Source organism: Sinocyclocheilus rhinocerous, unplaced genomic scaffold (assembly GCF_001515625.1).
Source record: "Sinocyclocheilus rhinocerous isolate Xijiao unplaced genomic scaffold, SAMN03320098_v1.1 scaffold3564, whole genome shotgun sequence".
NCBI lineage: Eukaryota > Metazoa > Chordata > Actinopteri > Cypriniformes > Cyprinidae > Sinocyclocheilus > Sinocyclocheilus rhinocerous.
In genome coordinates this window covers 108,487-124,467 of record NW_015662334.1, presented here as the reverse complement: position 1 = coordinate 124,467, position 15,981 = coordinate 108,487, and the positions used below count along the sequence as shown (strand labels likewise).

The 15,981-nt window shown below is 39.8% G+C and overlaps 1 protein-coding gene across 3 annotated transcripts in view; it reads right to left on the bottom strand.

The window, feature by feature from the left end:
- LOC107728039 (protein CBFA2T3-like) overlaps positions 1-15,981 on the bottom strand; it is a 66,692-nt gene that overhangs the window by 39,068 nt on the left and 11,643 nt on the right. Inside the window, exon 1 of one of the 3 annotated variants that reach the window (XM_016538102.1) lies at positions 14,756-15,563. The exons of the other annotated variants lie outside the window; for them this stretch is intronic. The gene's annotated coding sequence lies outside the window, so the exon portion shown is untranslated. Of the gene's footprint in view, positions 1-14,755; positions 15,564-15,981 lie in introns of those variants that run through there. 3 annotated transcript variants of the gene reach the window in all.

Genomic DNA, 15,981 nt, shown 5'->3' with positions numbered 1-15,981 from the left:
AAACAGGCAGGCCATAATCACTCCTTTTAATTTGCGTTTAGGGGAGCAACACATGGTCATTTCTGCATGCATTCTCAGGGGATTGTGGAAGTTGCCATGACCTGGCTGCAGTGGCATGAACTCCCACAAGAGGACTGATAGACAGAGGAGGGCTGCTGGTTTAAAACTTCCTGACAGAAAAACAGGCCATAATCACTCCTTTTAATTTGCGTTTAGGGGAGCAACACATGGTCATTTCTGCATGCATTCTCAGGGGATTGTGGAAGTTGCCATGACCTGGCTGCAGTGGCATGAACTCCCACAAGAGGACTGAGTATTAGACAGAGGGGCTGTCAATTATAAGTAAACACAAGGAGAGAGAGGCAAGTCTGCCATGCTCTGCCTGTATCCACTGTGGGATTACAGATATCTGATTAATCTGACCAGCTAAAGGACACCGTAGGGCACACACACACACACACACACACCGGGCACTGGATTTCACTTTTAATACATTAGAAAGTCCATGTATGAGCCCCTTCTGTGACCATCTGTGCTTCCATAATGCCCAAACAAAAAAATACTTAGATACTGCAAGATATAAAGAGAGACAGTGCTAACTGAACAGAAGATTCAAATTTATGACAGCTTTATCATCTGTAAAAGCAGCACATTGAATTGCTCACAACTATGTATCCACCTATAGCAAAGAAAAATCTATTTTTGTTATCTCAGTTGTTTCTCCAAGACTGACTTGAGTCTAATAGATAGCAAAAGAGAAACAGAGAGTGATTTTCCTCACACAAATCATTTGATTTCAGAGAACTTTAATTATATTAATTTATTGGTAATTTTCAGTTTATTTTGATAGATTTATGGTTGTATTTACTCAAGACTTCACCAGATCTAGAAGTAGAAGGTCTACATTTTTCCATCAAATGCCTACTTAACAATATTTTTTGTTATAAGCCACACCCTTTTATTTCTATTTTAGAAATGTGTTTTAGACAAAGCAGACTTTATTTTACAAGTAACATCTTAGATAAATGTATATTTAAATCAAACGACTGAGAACTTAATTTAGAGCTATAAAGAGAACTTCTGAGGGGGGAAATCCTGTGGGTACTGTTGACTTACAAAAAAAGCATACACATACAGTCAATCATATCTCTATGAGATGGAGGAACCATACTGAGAGATCAATAAGCCAAATAGATCTAGCTCACAGTGCAATACGCTTTTAACAGACCTCCTACAGATGTGTGATTTGATCCTCAATGCTGTGATTCTGTAATGATGTTAAAGCATTCTCTTTGGGCTTTTGCCTTGGCCATATGCTTGATATCTGAAGGAAAACGCACACTTATAGGATAGCTAAAACTAACCTTGTCCATCTGCTTTTGTGTGCTATAATCAGTTTGAAAAAGCGCACCACAAAAGTGCTCCAGTTTGTAATTCTGAAGCTTTTTTGGAGTCTTTTGAGATCATTTGCTTCCAGTAAAAGGTCCAAACACACAATAAGCCATCATATAATGACAAGCCCAGAATTCCGGTTTCTGTGATTTGCTCTTTTTAGAGATTGTGAGATGTGTGTATGTGGAGGGTTCTATTTAGCTATACTTAGCTAGAAGTTAGTTAAATCTGACAAAACTTCTCTTTGGGGATATCTAGGGATATCCTCAAATATAAAATAATTCATAAAGTAATGTTTTGTGTTTGTTTATATAAGGGAAAGATGCAAATGTATAGACCTATAAGGCACAAAATTCTCTTTTAGGGACAGGATTACGGGCTAGGTTTGTCTGTTGTCAAAATAATCAGATTTATATAAATACAACAGATGTCTTTATGACCTCATTTAGATATCTAGGTACATGCATGTGTGTGAGACATGATTGCTTGCTCACACAGGCACTTGTTCCGACAATTGGTCTGTACTAAGTTACCTTTCACTCAAACACAATGAAAAGCCCCTTGAGGTAACCCTCTCTCTCTTCACATGGCTTCTTTTCCCTGTCCCTGTATCTAACCCCCTCCTCTCCATCCCTCTGTAATTCCCCCAGTCTCTAGGAATGCTCTTGTTTTTAATTTCTCCCAGCTGCTCTGGCTCTGTGCCCGACTGCCTGCCTTCCCACATCTGCTCCCCATCAGGCCGCGGCCGAGTCCACACAAACAGAGGCCTCTCATCAAAACAGCAGGATTACAGCGCTCGACCCATGGCCAGACCTGTCCATCCGCTATCCCTCTCCCCTGCCATCCCACCATCTCTCCTCATCATCACCCAAAGCTCCTCAGTAGACCCCTGGACTGGAGCCCACGTTCTAAAATTTTATGGTGAAGAAACAGACATTGCCACAAGACTTGGATCTGACTGGACAATATCCCAAGACAGACATGAGTCTGCCCCTAAAGAGGCCTTTGTAGGAGCCAGCGTGAACTAGTGTGGGAACTAGTATGGGAGGTGAGTAACTAGATCTATTTGATCTAGTTACTCAACTAGATCTAAATCATTTTGGCCAAAATCCATTTCAAATCAAAAATGGATTCTTGCTAACATCAACCTTCATGGGAATCAGTTGCTGAGTTGGAATCAGAGTCAAGTTGCATATAGAACCTTTCAAATCAGTTACTTATGGGGTTCCACTTCAGTTAGGATGCCCCTTTAGAAGGCAGCTGCCTATGTAGGTAGTAGACAGCAAGGCAGCTCATTAGGTTTTGAAACGGAGTTAGAAAGTCAATTTTTCCAAATCTGATTGGCCAGCATCATGTGGTCTTCACACTGGACCAGAGAGCTTATCTTTTACTTATTTACAACTCATTCACTCATAATAAAAACAGGGTGAAAGAGCACGCACACACAAATACACACTCTCTGTGAGCCTAAGCAGGCGTCTTCAGCTGAGCAAATATGTTTTAAGAAAACAAACATTCAGATGGCAATAAATGCATATTTAGTCAAAACCTGAACAGACCCCTGGGCCCTGGGACTCTGTATATGTATGTGTGTGAGAGAGATGTCCAGCGTGTGTGTGGGAAAGATTGTTAGGGTCACCAAAAATGGTGCATGTTTAACCGCAGTACAGTTGTGTTAAAGAGTGTAGAGACACATTCTCTTATCGCAGTTCCAAAAAGATCCTCATATCCTTCTGTTATGAGGAAGCAGACATACACTAAACGCTGTTCTCTTGGGTTTCACCTCATCCAGAAAGCAGTAAGAGGGGAATATCTCAACTCAGCTCGACTAATAACACTTTATGAACAGACGAAAGGAAACTTGTTTATTGACAGATCATTTTACACTCAAACACACTTTCAAGGGGGTTTACCCTGATTTAGCCAAGAAGGATGCGTTCCTGGATTGACATCCTTGCAACTTTACTGGGAGAAAGACATAGTCCTAACCCTAGAATTAACCACAACCATTTTCCCCGTTTCCTGTATTTTCCTATCCTTGAAGTTACAGCAATAAGCTACATCTGAAGAATGCTATCCATTAGCATTCCCAGTGGCAGAATGGTTAATTATGGCATCTACTAGCAGGGGCTAATTGCTTAAGCTAACCTGCCAAACCTTGACCCCACTGGCCAACATGGATGTTGATTCAGGAACCTACTTGGCAAAGTCATGGTCTACTTCAGAAGGTGCTTTCCTCTTACCCTGTTGGACCAGGCTGGTGTGGTGTGTGTACAGTATAGCTGATAGACCAAAATAACCATCCTGAATATTGCTGGTAAAACTCTACCAGCATTGTCTTTTTGGCAAGCTGATTGATTAAGGAAGTTTTGCCGGTCAGGCAAGTTAAGAAACCTGGGGTGCAAGCATCTCATGCTATGGAGCAGCATATAAAACACAAGCTAGCATAGCTAGAGGTCTCGCTTTTTCTCTCATACTTGCTTGAATATTATTGTGATTATTGATAAAATTGTACTGAAGTCTCTGTACCATCTGTTCTCTGCAGGGAGTGCTTCATCAGTGGTCAGGGTTCTGGAAAGCCCAGCACTACCCCAAAAGGCAAGAGAGAAAAAAACTTCCTTTTCAGATTTCTCCCAATGGCTGCTAATAAAATCCAGATGTTGCTGAGCTGCTCTCTACCCTACTCCCTCCTATCCTCTCCTCAGCCGCCTGGCCTTAGCCATTCCTAAATAAAGGAAAGTATTTGTGACATTCAGCCGAGCCGGGATGTGCCAAGAACAACTCCCCAGGTCGGCCCATCTGGAGTGTGTTAGGACAGCACTGGGCACCAGTCGAAATGCAGAGATGAGTGTATGGCCACTTCTGCAGGAATATGGAACACGCAAGCACAAAAGGAGGTGCTTGTTGTTTATGGTTATGTAAGTGGTCTGAGTTTTTTAGTGGGTGTTTTAAAGTGCAGAATTCTGTCTGTTTCACAATCCAAGACAACATTCTGAGTCTCATGTCCCTCCACCCTTCTGTGGACTTGTTGAGTTTGTAGTTGTTTCCTGTGCTGCCTGAAGTAACCGTTGTGCTTGAGGCGGAGGCAATGTGTTCACAGTGTGTCGCTGTTCTGAGCTCACACACCTGAACATCAATAACTGTCACACACTCTCACAAGCACACACATAGGAACGTCCTCAGCTCAGGCACCTGGGGACCAAGAGTACTGCCAGCATACAGCCATCGCCAACACATCTGTCAACTGATATTCAAAGAGAGAGAGTTCTTAAGCGAGAGGGGAAAGCTAAGACACCCAAGAAAAAGGAATATGTAAAAGAAGCGGAAGAAAGTGAAAGACTGTATGGATGTGACATACAGCAACTTTTGACCACCAAGTAATTTTTCTGTCTTCACTGACAGTGACAAAATCACAGCCAATCAAACCGTGTTTGACATTTAAGTGTAACGGAATATTGAGCCAGTAAGATGTCACTATGGGCAAAATGTTTTGTCGCACATTGCTTGTCACAGTGGTTAAATGACATTCACTTTGACACTAATCGACAGAAGGGACAGCAACCAGCAATGAGGTTTCTATGGGTCTGTGGACCAACTGCAGAATCTCACTGGACTAAAATCCCACTCTTCGTAACTGTACATTCAACATCAAATATCTTCTGATTGTCTATTATTGTGTCAAATTGTGCAGCAGTTTTGTGGACGAATTGCTTGATACTGGAAACCAAGTTAGGAAACAACATAAAGATACACAAAATAATGAAACTATTTTGTTCTTCTAGGAGAGTCATAATTCTAATGACTGTTTTATTGGTGCTTGGACAAATAATAAGACATGCTTATCATTCAGCCCTACACGGACGATCATTATGGAACAATTAAAATTTTCCCATCAAGGCTGATAAATAGTTATAATAGCTACGCTTTCCCTAAACTCATGTATTATTTTAATAGTGGGGGAAAAAAGAGACAAAATGATCTATGACAGGAATCTGTTTGCTCTCCGCACTTCCACAACCAAGCTCCCCAATCAAAACACCTGCAGCTTCACCCAACACCAATTAGCTCATCAAGCTTTTAATTACTCTGTTAATTGCATACAGGCAGCGTAAGGGGCGGCTGGGGAATTAGACACAGAAGCCCTCCAGAGGACCCGCCTTGACAATCCTAACAAACAAAGAGGATGCGTGCCAAGCAAAACACACAGGGCCTGTACACACATACACACACATATACACCACAGATCCCCTGCTCACATGACTGGAAGAAAAACAAGAGTGGCTATAATGCCATTCCACCATGCTCACCATCTGTTACTGCGCTAGAAGCGATGTCACATCCTGTCACATGGACGACTATTACCTGGGAGAAGGATGAAAATGTAAATGAGCGCAAAGAGTGCTTGGGTGCGTTTCTGCTGGTCAGTGTTTCTCATCTACAGCAATATAATGTGAATAGCATTGTACCATAGTTCTCAAAGGATTTTTACAGTAAAAAAATACCAAGGCAACATACAGCATATACTATACAGTATGCAATGTGCTAGTATTGAATTATAAAATATTTCTATTTCACAGTCCCGGTATAAGTCAGGCTCCAGATCTACTGAATGTGTGCAGACGGCACACATTTAACATACTCTAATTCTCTTCCTTTCTTCATCCTAATTCCCTGACAAGGTTGACTTGTTCTTTCTCTCTCCCTCTCTCTCTCTCTCCCTGTCCCTTATATCCTCTGAGAAAACAGCAGAAGTGTTTGGCTGAGGAGGCGTATCCAGGAAATAGTGGCAAGCCCTGACTTCCTGTGTGACAGGTGCACGATGCGGGGCCTGACAGCTGCTGTCTCTCCACAGCATTCACTCTCTCTCTCTCTCTCTCTCTCTCAGGCTATGGTCAGCTGTAGCCTAGTACTGCTCCTGTTTGCTTTGGCTCTTGCGTCATTACAGCCTGCTGATTTATGGAGCACAAAAGACTAAAACCTGCCCAACTCACACTCATGCAAAAACACATAAACACACACACACTAGGGCTGAACGATTAATTGCATTTGCGATAATATCGCGATATGAAAAAAACGCGATTTTTCAATCGCAGAGGCTGCGATTACACTCGGTCACGTGACAAGCGAGAGTAAAGAGGTGTGTTCGACTTGAAGATCGATCGGTGTATGACATCAAAGTACGGCGAGAGAAAGCATAAGGAGATGTCCACTCTCTTATAGCTCTCGCAGTACTTTGATGACACACTCCGATCAGTCTAAGCAGCACTGCTTCAAGTCAAGCACATCTAAGCAATCTTCAGAGGAAGCATCAAGTTGGCACGCTACAGTGTTGCCAAGTCCGCGGTTTGGGGAACCCCTCCAAAAAATTTATTTTACCCCCTCGAAACGCCATTGGGCTAGTTTTGAGTAGCAATTGGGTGGGTTTTGTTGTGAAAACCTGGCAACCCTGACGCTACACGCGGAAATGTTTGAAAGCGTATATAATGAATGTAGCCTACTTCAAAACGGCACACTGAAATGACTCAAGCAGTAACAGTAGTGTTACGGTGCATTTCATTACTGAAGACTTCGACCTTAAAATAATATATATTTATTTAAAGTCTGTCTAAAGCAGTGGTTCTCAAAGTGTGGGGCGCGCCCGAGTATTGCAGGGGAGGGGGGGCATCAGCAGAAAAAGAAAAGAAATAAAACCGTAAACAGCCAAAGGACGTAACTTAGAATGGGAGATGGATCGGTTTGTGAAAGGGAAGAGAATGCGCCGCGCCACATCCAGAGTACACAGCGTCACTGATTATAATGGGTTCTACTGTATTTTGCCGCTCGCGTCCGGTGTAGACACGGTGTTTAATGTCGTTGGTGAGGAGGAAAGCCTGTTGGTGTCCTATGCCTTAGCAGACAGCATGGAACCCACAAAAAAAATAAAATAATAACAGAGAGAATAATAATAATAACAGTTATTCTCTCTATGCTATTTTTCAATGTTTCAAGTGATGCAGGCGTTTTTTTCCCTGTTGTTTTTTTTTTTATTAAAAAAGCATTAATTTTTCATAATGTTTAGTGAAATTATTTGGCAGTGTGAGGTGAGATGGGGATTCGGGAAGGGGGGGGCAGATTTTTTTATAGGTTTGAAGGGGGGCGTGACCAAAAAAGTTTGAGAACCACTGGTCTAAAGTTAACAGACAGTGTTTAAAAAGTGCAATCCACATGTTTACTACGGTGACTTTGAATTACCTAAAGTAGTGTGGTAACGCAACAGATTTGTTTTTATATTTCTGCAATCTACTTTATTTTGTGTGATTTGTTACTGACTTTCATATTAATGTTTACACCAGGCTTATTTGTCAGTGCTTTATGTTGTCATAATTATTACATGCTTACACGACTGGAAGTTAAATAAATCAGTCAATATACCGTGATTGTAGTTGTTAAATAAAAATGTAATTCATATCAATTCATGCATCACCTAATTTCATCGTAACATATAGGCCTGGCCTACAGAAAATAACATTTATGTTTAATCTATCTAATATTGTGTTGGTCATACTATACAATGATTTATAGCTTGTCTTTGTTGAAAAATACAGAACATAAAGAGCTTAAAAAAAAAAAATTGCATATTAATATATATATATATATATATATATATATATACATACACACACATAATCCATATATTTATTAATGTTCTCTTTTTCGATTAATTTGCTGAAGTAGTACATTGGTACAGTGATCCCCAAGGACGTTACTTTGACATGGTTTTGAATAATTACCATTTTGATACATTATGGTACCCAAGCCTTTTCAATGTGTAATCTTCCTCACTTTCAGCCACTTCAGTGATTACACAAACATTATTATTTTTAGTTAATATTTCTGTCTTTTCGTTCTATTTGACGTTGCCTTAAAGTCATTGTTTATCTATAGCCTTCGTAAAGGTTACATCCGCTTTATACTATATCTCAATTTCAATTAACTGTAGGTTTTAATTATTGAGAATTATTTAAAGTAATATAACATACAAATGTATTAAACAAGTGACAAATACAAAATAATAGAATTTTATAAAATCTAATCAAATAAACAAAACATTGCAGCATAAACAAAGTGGCAATTTAAAATAAAAAATTAAGGAAATAAATTAAGGAAATAACATTTATTACACTAAAACAGTCAAAAAAAATTATAATTCTAAAAAATATATAAATATAAATTCATATAAAATAAGTCTTTGTTCCAAAACCTAGTGAGTTGCCTATAGGCAGCATTTTAAGGCTCACTGGAAATGACTACATACGCCTAATACATAATAATAATGAAAATTAATTCAGTTTCCTTGTCTTTCTTTGTGTCCAGAGTGGGATTAATGCAGCTTTTTGCAGGAATTTGTGTTCATTTCCATATAGGAACATCCTCTTAAAAGTATCCACCCCTCCTCCATCTAGAACATTCTGGTATCAACAAAAATGTTTCTTCCAATTCCATTCGCTTTGAAAATGTTCCCTTTTTTTTTGTATGGAAATTAAACTTCCTTCTGGTGGATCCCTGGTTATGGAACAATAACTTATCAGAGGAGACCCCTGCTTTAGATTAAGGTCTTCGTAATAGACTGGAGCTGCAGTGAAATTCAGCTCTAACCCATTTCAAGAATGACAGGATAGTCCAGTGCTCTGCTTCTGTTTCCATGAGATAACGGCTGCTTTAATTTGTGCAAATACACTACATCGCATGTCTCCCAGCCCAGAGCCCCTTCTCAATACTTTAACATCATTGTGAGGAGAATTGTATGTGTGTGTGAGGGCTTAATAACTGAATTTCATCTGTAGTTACCACTCAGAACTGTGAGATAACTAACTGGCTGAGGGCGAGAGAGGGAGTAAGGAACTAGCTTTATCACAGACAGGAGCGGTGATATGAACTTCAACACTGTTTGATTAATAAACCCCTCTACCAGCAGGGATTACTCCAGCTGGTGCCCTGTCTCTCAGCAATACTTCAGCTGGCAACTTATCCTTATATCCTCCAATCTTTTTTCCAGCATCTTATTTAGTAAGAGTTTGCTTATCATCCAAATAAAACAAACCAACTCAGTGGGAGCCATTTCTCAAAGAGGTGTACAATGTCCCATATTTGATCAGATCAGATCTGTTTTTCATTACAGAGAAATAAGGATCCAACAATCTAGCGACATCAGCCTGAGCAGTCTCTCATTTCTTTGAGAAGTGTGTATCGCTTGCACTGTCAATATCTCTGACAAGAGCTTTCTCAAAAACAAGCTTTACTTTGATTGGCTGTTTTCAACTTCTTAGCATTAATTAAATAATGGGGAAGTTGTGGCCTAATGGTTAGAGAGTCGGACTCAAAAGGTTGCGGGTTCGAGTCTCGTACCGGCAGGGACTGTAGGTGGGGGGAGTGAATGTACAGCGCTCTCTCCCACCTTCAATACCACGACTGTGAGGTGCCCTTGAGCAAGGCACCGAACCCCCAACTGCTCCCCGGGCGCCGCAGCAAAAAAATGGCTGCCCACTGCTCCGGGTGTGTGTTCACGGTGTGTGTGTGTTCACTGCTGTGTGTGCACTTAAGATGGGATAAATGCAGAGCACTAATTCTGAGAATGGGTCACCATACTTGGCCACATGTCACGTCACTTCACTTTAAATATATGCAAGGCAGTAACCAAAATCACAAACACATTGGTATATTCAGTTTCGCTCTTAAAGATTTCTGATTTACCCACTCTTCAACAGCTCAAAAAAAAAAAAAAAATCTTTCATTGGTCACTTCATATGTCAATCAGGCAGTCTCTTCCTGTCTAAGTGCGTGGGCACTGGTCAGAATAAGTTGCAGTGCAAATGTCTATCTACACTGGCTCATATACAGCATTCTCCATTTTACATGCATTTATCTTTATAAATCTGACCAATTGTGTCATTAAGATAGGACAACACCTTTACTTGTGAGAAGGAAAGAGTGAGTAGGGTGAGTGTATTTGAGAGTGATGAGGTTTCTCTCTCAGAGTGAACTCCCAGCTCCTACAATGTGGCGTAAATGTGTTTTTTGTTACCCCAGATGTTTGGAAGCTGGCCGGCTCCTCTGCTCTCTGACATTCTCCTTCTCCCGAGAGAGGCCACCATGTCACAGTAATGTCAAACACATGTGCTCACCACACCGTCGCCGTCTTTCCCACTGTTTGAAGGGATAAACAGGGCTGAAACCATGGCAAATGCCCCCTTGCCCATCCCTGCTGCTCCCTCTCACTGGCACTCCCGCTCGGAGCCCGGGGTTGCCAAGGTAGGACAACCGGATGGACTGCTGAGACAATTTGCCATAACAGAAGGATTTATAGAGTCTTTACCCCTGATAAGTATTGAGACACACTGAAGTGTAAACAGCACAAACCACATGGAATCTGATCTTTTCAACTGATTTGGGCCACTTCCGTATGTGGTCTTAAATCAGATACAGGTCCAATGTTTTGTAATACGATCTTAGTCTGAACAGTCATATCCGAATTCATGTGACTTTTACGTCACTCTAGATGGACATTTGTGACAATTCTGTGTTGATGGGAGTCACTCCAAAGATTTTACATACCAATAGTTCTTTGGTCACTCTGTGAATATGGAAGACAGCTGAGAAGGTAGTCACTGGAGGGACAGTAAGCTGTAACAATTAAAGTATATGAGAAAAACTTTGCTCTCTTACTCCTTATCTTTACCTCTCCTTATTACTTGTGCACAAATTGCTGTCTTCCACGACACATCAGTTTATAAATGAATGCGTAAATGCTGGTTTTAGTGGCTTCTATGTTTACTTCTGTATGACAGCATGCTGCGTGACATCTTTGTTATTGTTCTTTTGGGCATGCAGGTCAGTTCATGACTGTGACCAGTTCACACTCAAATCTGATATTGGCCACATTTTGAAAATAATGTAAACAGCCAAACAAACAACAACGACAACAAAAGGATCTGAACAATAAGAATCAGAATTGAGCACTAAGACTTGCAGTGTGAACATAACCTTAGTCTCTTTCTGTATATCTGACATACACATTTGGCTTTGTGGTGCGCACTGAGCAGTTATGGATTTTTTATTTTATGCACTTTTCCAGTCTGGATCTGGAAGGCATTCCTTTCAATACATGCAACTTTGAAGAAAAAAAAAAAACAGCTTGCAGATGTCCTCACCTGCTCAGGACTCATGTGACTGCACAATTGCATTAATGCACTATAGGAATTAGGATCAGTGTGTGATCTGACAACTGTCTCGATGCTGGAATGGCTGGATAGCAAGTACACTTCAATCATATTTTTGTTGATTAAATTTGAATTGATCAAAATCACAGTCCAATGTTGACATAATTGTAAATCTTAAGGCTATCCAGTTTAAAGAAATCGAAAATCTATCATACAAATATTAATGTTTTTTTTGCATTTTATTTATACACTCTAAGAAATGTCTGTATGAAAGGGGAGCAAAATATACCTTGTTAATAAGAAGGAATTTTAGGTAATGATTTTTCACAGGTGTTTCACTTGTATTTTGAATTACGCATTTTGCATTATGTTGTGCTTTACAATTAAAAGAAATGTCCGAAAAGTTATGTAAAACTACCAGTACCTTTTCTGTTGTTTAGTTTTTTTTTACTTACAGTGTATCCAAGTAAAACAGGAAAGAGCAAAACATAGATTAAATAATATTGGGGTATGACGCAGGTCAGACTCGAACCTGTATCTCCATGAGCACAAAGGTTCTTTGTGTGTGGCAAGCACATGCACTACCCACTGTGTCACAGAACATTACCCACTATGTTGGGACATGTTGTAGGATTTGAAACTGTGTACCTGTGAGCACAAAAACCCTTTTTTTGTGCACACATGCACTATTCACTATGTCACTCTCTTCAATGTGAACGGGATCAGGATATGTTGCATGTCAGATTCGAATCTGTGTACCTACAGTATGAACACAAAAGCCCTTTTTAGGATACCAAATGCACAACCGACTGTGCAACTACAAAAAAAACTTATATTTATAGATTTGATCAACTCTTCACATAGTATTGATTTTTTTGCCAATAGAGGTATACTTGTATAAACTGGCATTTTAAGTACAGTGCTGCCACGTGTCTCGGGGTTAGTTGTGTGAGTTGTCTTTCGTGCAGGTGACAGGCTACCTGGCCGATCAGGTGCTTGTGCTTACTGATCAGTGCCTGACCCCACCCCCTAGTTCTCTCGTTCTCTCTTCCTCCCTCCCCCTGCTGGTTTGCCGGCCGTCTGCCTGCACCCATCTCCCGCCCACCGCCATCTGCTCCTCTTGTTAATTACGAGACGGCAAACTTCACCTGCACCCGTACTCAAATTACAATAATTACCTCCAGTGCACACCATGTTCCTGCTCCCATTGCAGAGCACTGCCACAAGGACACACTCTCGGGCATCCTATTTACTAGTAAACTTAAGACATATGCCATAACCATAGAAACGGACACCATACACATGACAAACTCCGACTGCATGATAGTACCAGTGTGAGCCTTTATAAATTTTCAGCAGATCAGTTCTGGGTGTTGCACTGACAGTTTGAAATACACTTTTTTTTCTCTAAACTATATTTGCATTGAGTGCAAATCATAAAGTTTCATTTTGTAATATCTAAGGTGATTTATATATTTACAATGTTTTAGGATTACAGAACCATGGTCAACTTTACATTATGGCTTTTAAAATTATTGTTTTTCACTAAAAAATGTGTATGGATTTTGGTTAAAAAAAACTATTGTAAATTTTCTACACTAGCAGTTTGTTTTTAATATTTTAAGCACATGTATTTAGGCTTTGCCAGCATTCTGATTTGGGCTGCATTTTCAAAAAGCTTCATAAGCCTAAGTTGATCATAGAACCAGTCACCAATGGAGTTACGATCAATTTAGGCTTACAATGCTTTTGGGAAACACAGCCCAGTTTCGTTAAGTGCAGACAGTGAGCATCGACTGACTTCAAAAATCCTCCTCATTACAGAAGCTGCAAAAGCAATCAAAATAAGTTCTCCATATCAACACATTACCAATGGAAAGCAGTGTCTCCTCAGAGCCATTTGACTTGACCCATACTGATTCTTCTATATAAATCTACTAAAGATGGCATGAAAGCAAATTGAATACTCACTCCAGATTAATGAATGGCTTTCTCTTAGTGGAGGTGCTTTAGTGCATGCAGCAGGGACATTTGCCTGTAAAAGCTATAAGGGCTATTTGGTGGTAATGTTTAAGGATAGTTTGTGGCCACAGCGCGGTTTCACCTTTAGACATTTAGCTGTTGGGAGAACTATTACCATCTGTTCATTCATAATTAAGCTGATCTTTACTGGGGTCAATTGAAGAGTAAAGTGGTGGTTTGCAGTGCAATGGCAGTAACATCAACGGATGCTGACTGGGCTGGACTGAAGGACAGTTAAGACAAGTGATGTTGCAACAGAGCATATTTTGGTTTCATCCATCAGTGTGCTGGTAAGGTTGCAATGAACAATTCATCATAATGCACCTGATCACATCTTCATTTTTATGCTCTTATAGACTAACCATTTATTAGACAAACAGGTGCAGAGATTGTCAGGCTGGTGACTGCTATAAACTGCTGTTTTTTTTAAAGCCATCTCATGTGCTTAAATATGCTGTAATTTCTACTCAATTCTGTTTATTATTAATACTCTCAGATAAATATCGTTTTAAAGTAGCCTAAACAATATAACCTCTTTCTCTTCAGAAAATGTGAAACAATTAAAGGCTCAGTGTGAGCAAATTTCTGGCAGACCAGACCTAACTTAATTAGATAATCTCTAATAAATTCCAATTCAGAGGTTGGGATTGTTTTGGCAAAATATGAACTTCATGTTTGTTGCATTTTTTGTGTTCCTTTCAGAAACCGTAACTAAACAAATAATTACAGAAAGATGGAGAAATAAATGTTGGCATGATTTAATGTTTTATTTTTGTTAATATTAATTTTAGTAACCATAATTTTAGTGATAATAGCAGGCTTTCTGATGACTTTAGTCGCCATCCGAATCTAATTTGATTTGAAACAACTCGTTTGAAAGAAAAAATAAACAATCATGTTTGCATTTCATATATCTGTATTTTGTATTTATGCAGCATATAAAAAACAAACTGCAACAAAGCAGGTATGTCGTTGCGTTGGTAATATAAATGTAATTTAATTTCTATATTGCTGGACTGTATTCCAGTTACAAGCATTGTATAAAATCTTCGCTTAAGTCCAGTCTAACATGTAGGCTATTTGAGAAATAAACATTAATAATGAACGAACAAAGTATTTATAGATAAAGCAGAGGCATCACTTACTTCTGAAGGTCGAAGTCAAACTGAGGTATTTGCAGCAAAAATAATCCACGCGAAAAATAAAAACAGAAATAAACGGAGAGTACCTAGTCTATTACGCCTCGAATATCACTGGAAAAGGTGAGAACTTTCCAAAATGAATAAGAATCGTATCAAAGAGTGTCTGAGAGAGAGTTCTGAACTCCTTTGGATTGCGATGTTGACTTTCCGTTATAGTAGCTAATAAATAATGAGGTAATTCAATTTCAAGATATCGAAAATATATCATACAAAGCTAGAACACAGCGAAGCTTTAGTATTAAAGTAGTGAGACTTTGGTATTACGTTCCTTTAAAATGTCGAAATCTTGAAACGTGTTAACAAATTTCTTAGAAAAAATGCACAGGGCGAAAAAAAAAGTTCGCTTCGATTTCCCAAATCACAAAAAAAATCGCAAAGTCCTCCAATTCAGATCTCGCGTTCTTGGTGGTTTTAATATCGTATTCCACAGTAGATGTCCCTGATCCCTCCTAGAAGATAGAAGATGTTTTTTTTAAATATTGCCACCGATGCTCCATGTTTCCAAGTAGAAGTGTAGTGAATATTGTCTCTTGTAAGTCCTGAAAGTCCTCGTCTACAGAAATGATTCAGATAGGGAGTGTTTCGGAGATCTTCCCGTTAATAGGCTACTCCAACTGTTCGCCGCGAACTCCCTCCACACTGAACGCGAAAAAACGGTCCATTAAAAACATCATTCGTGTCCCAGCTAACTCATGTTACACATTCTCCGTTGTTTCTCTCTGCACCATCTCGCGTTTTGGTTTATTTTCGTTGTTGTCTCTCTGTGACAGCTCCTCAGACCCACAAGCTGACAGCCTGCCTCCCTTGTGCAGTAGATAACCCCCTCTGATATTGAGGATTCCTAATATAATTCATATCACATTTTTAATAGACTTGCTATTAACATAATTAGGATATGCCCACAATTTTCTGCAATTCTTAAGGGATCGTAAGCACTGTCCCTGCCTCTGATAAAAATGTCAGATTGATTCTCATGAGAGCAGTATTGATGGTCCTTCCACCGTTTTTGCCAGGTTTTTAAACGCATTTTGAGCGCACGCCGCTAGGGGCCGCTGTTTCCCCATATCAGTTCGTGCGCGTCGGTGAAACACTCTCATTCGTCAGGCAATTGACAGCCAGGCAGCTGGTGCCCGAAGACCGATCGAGTTCACTCAAATCAGATGGGAGAT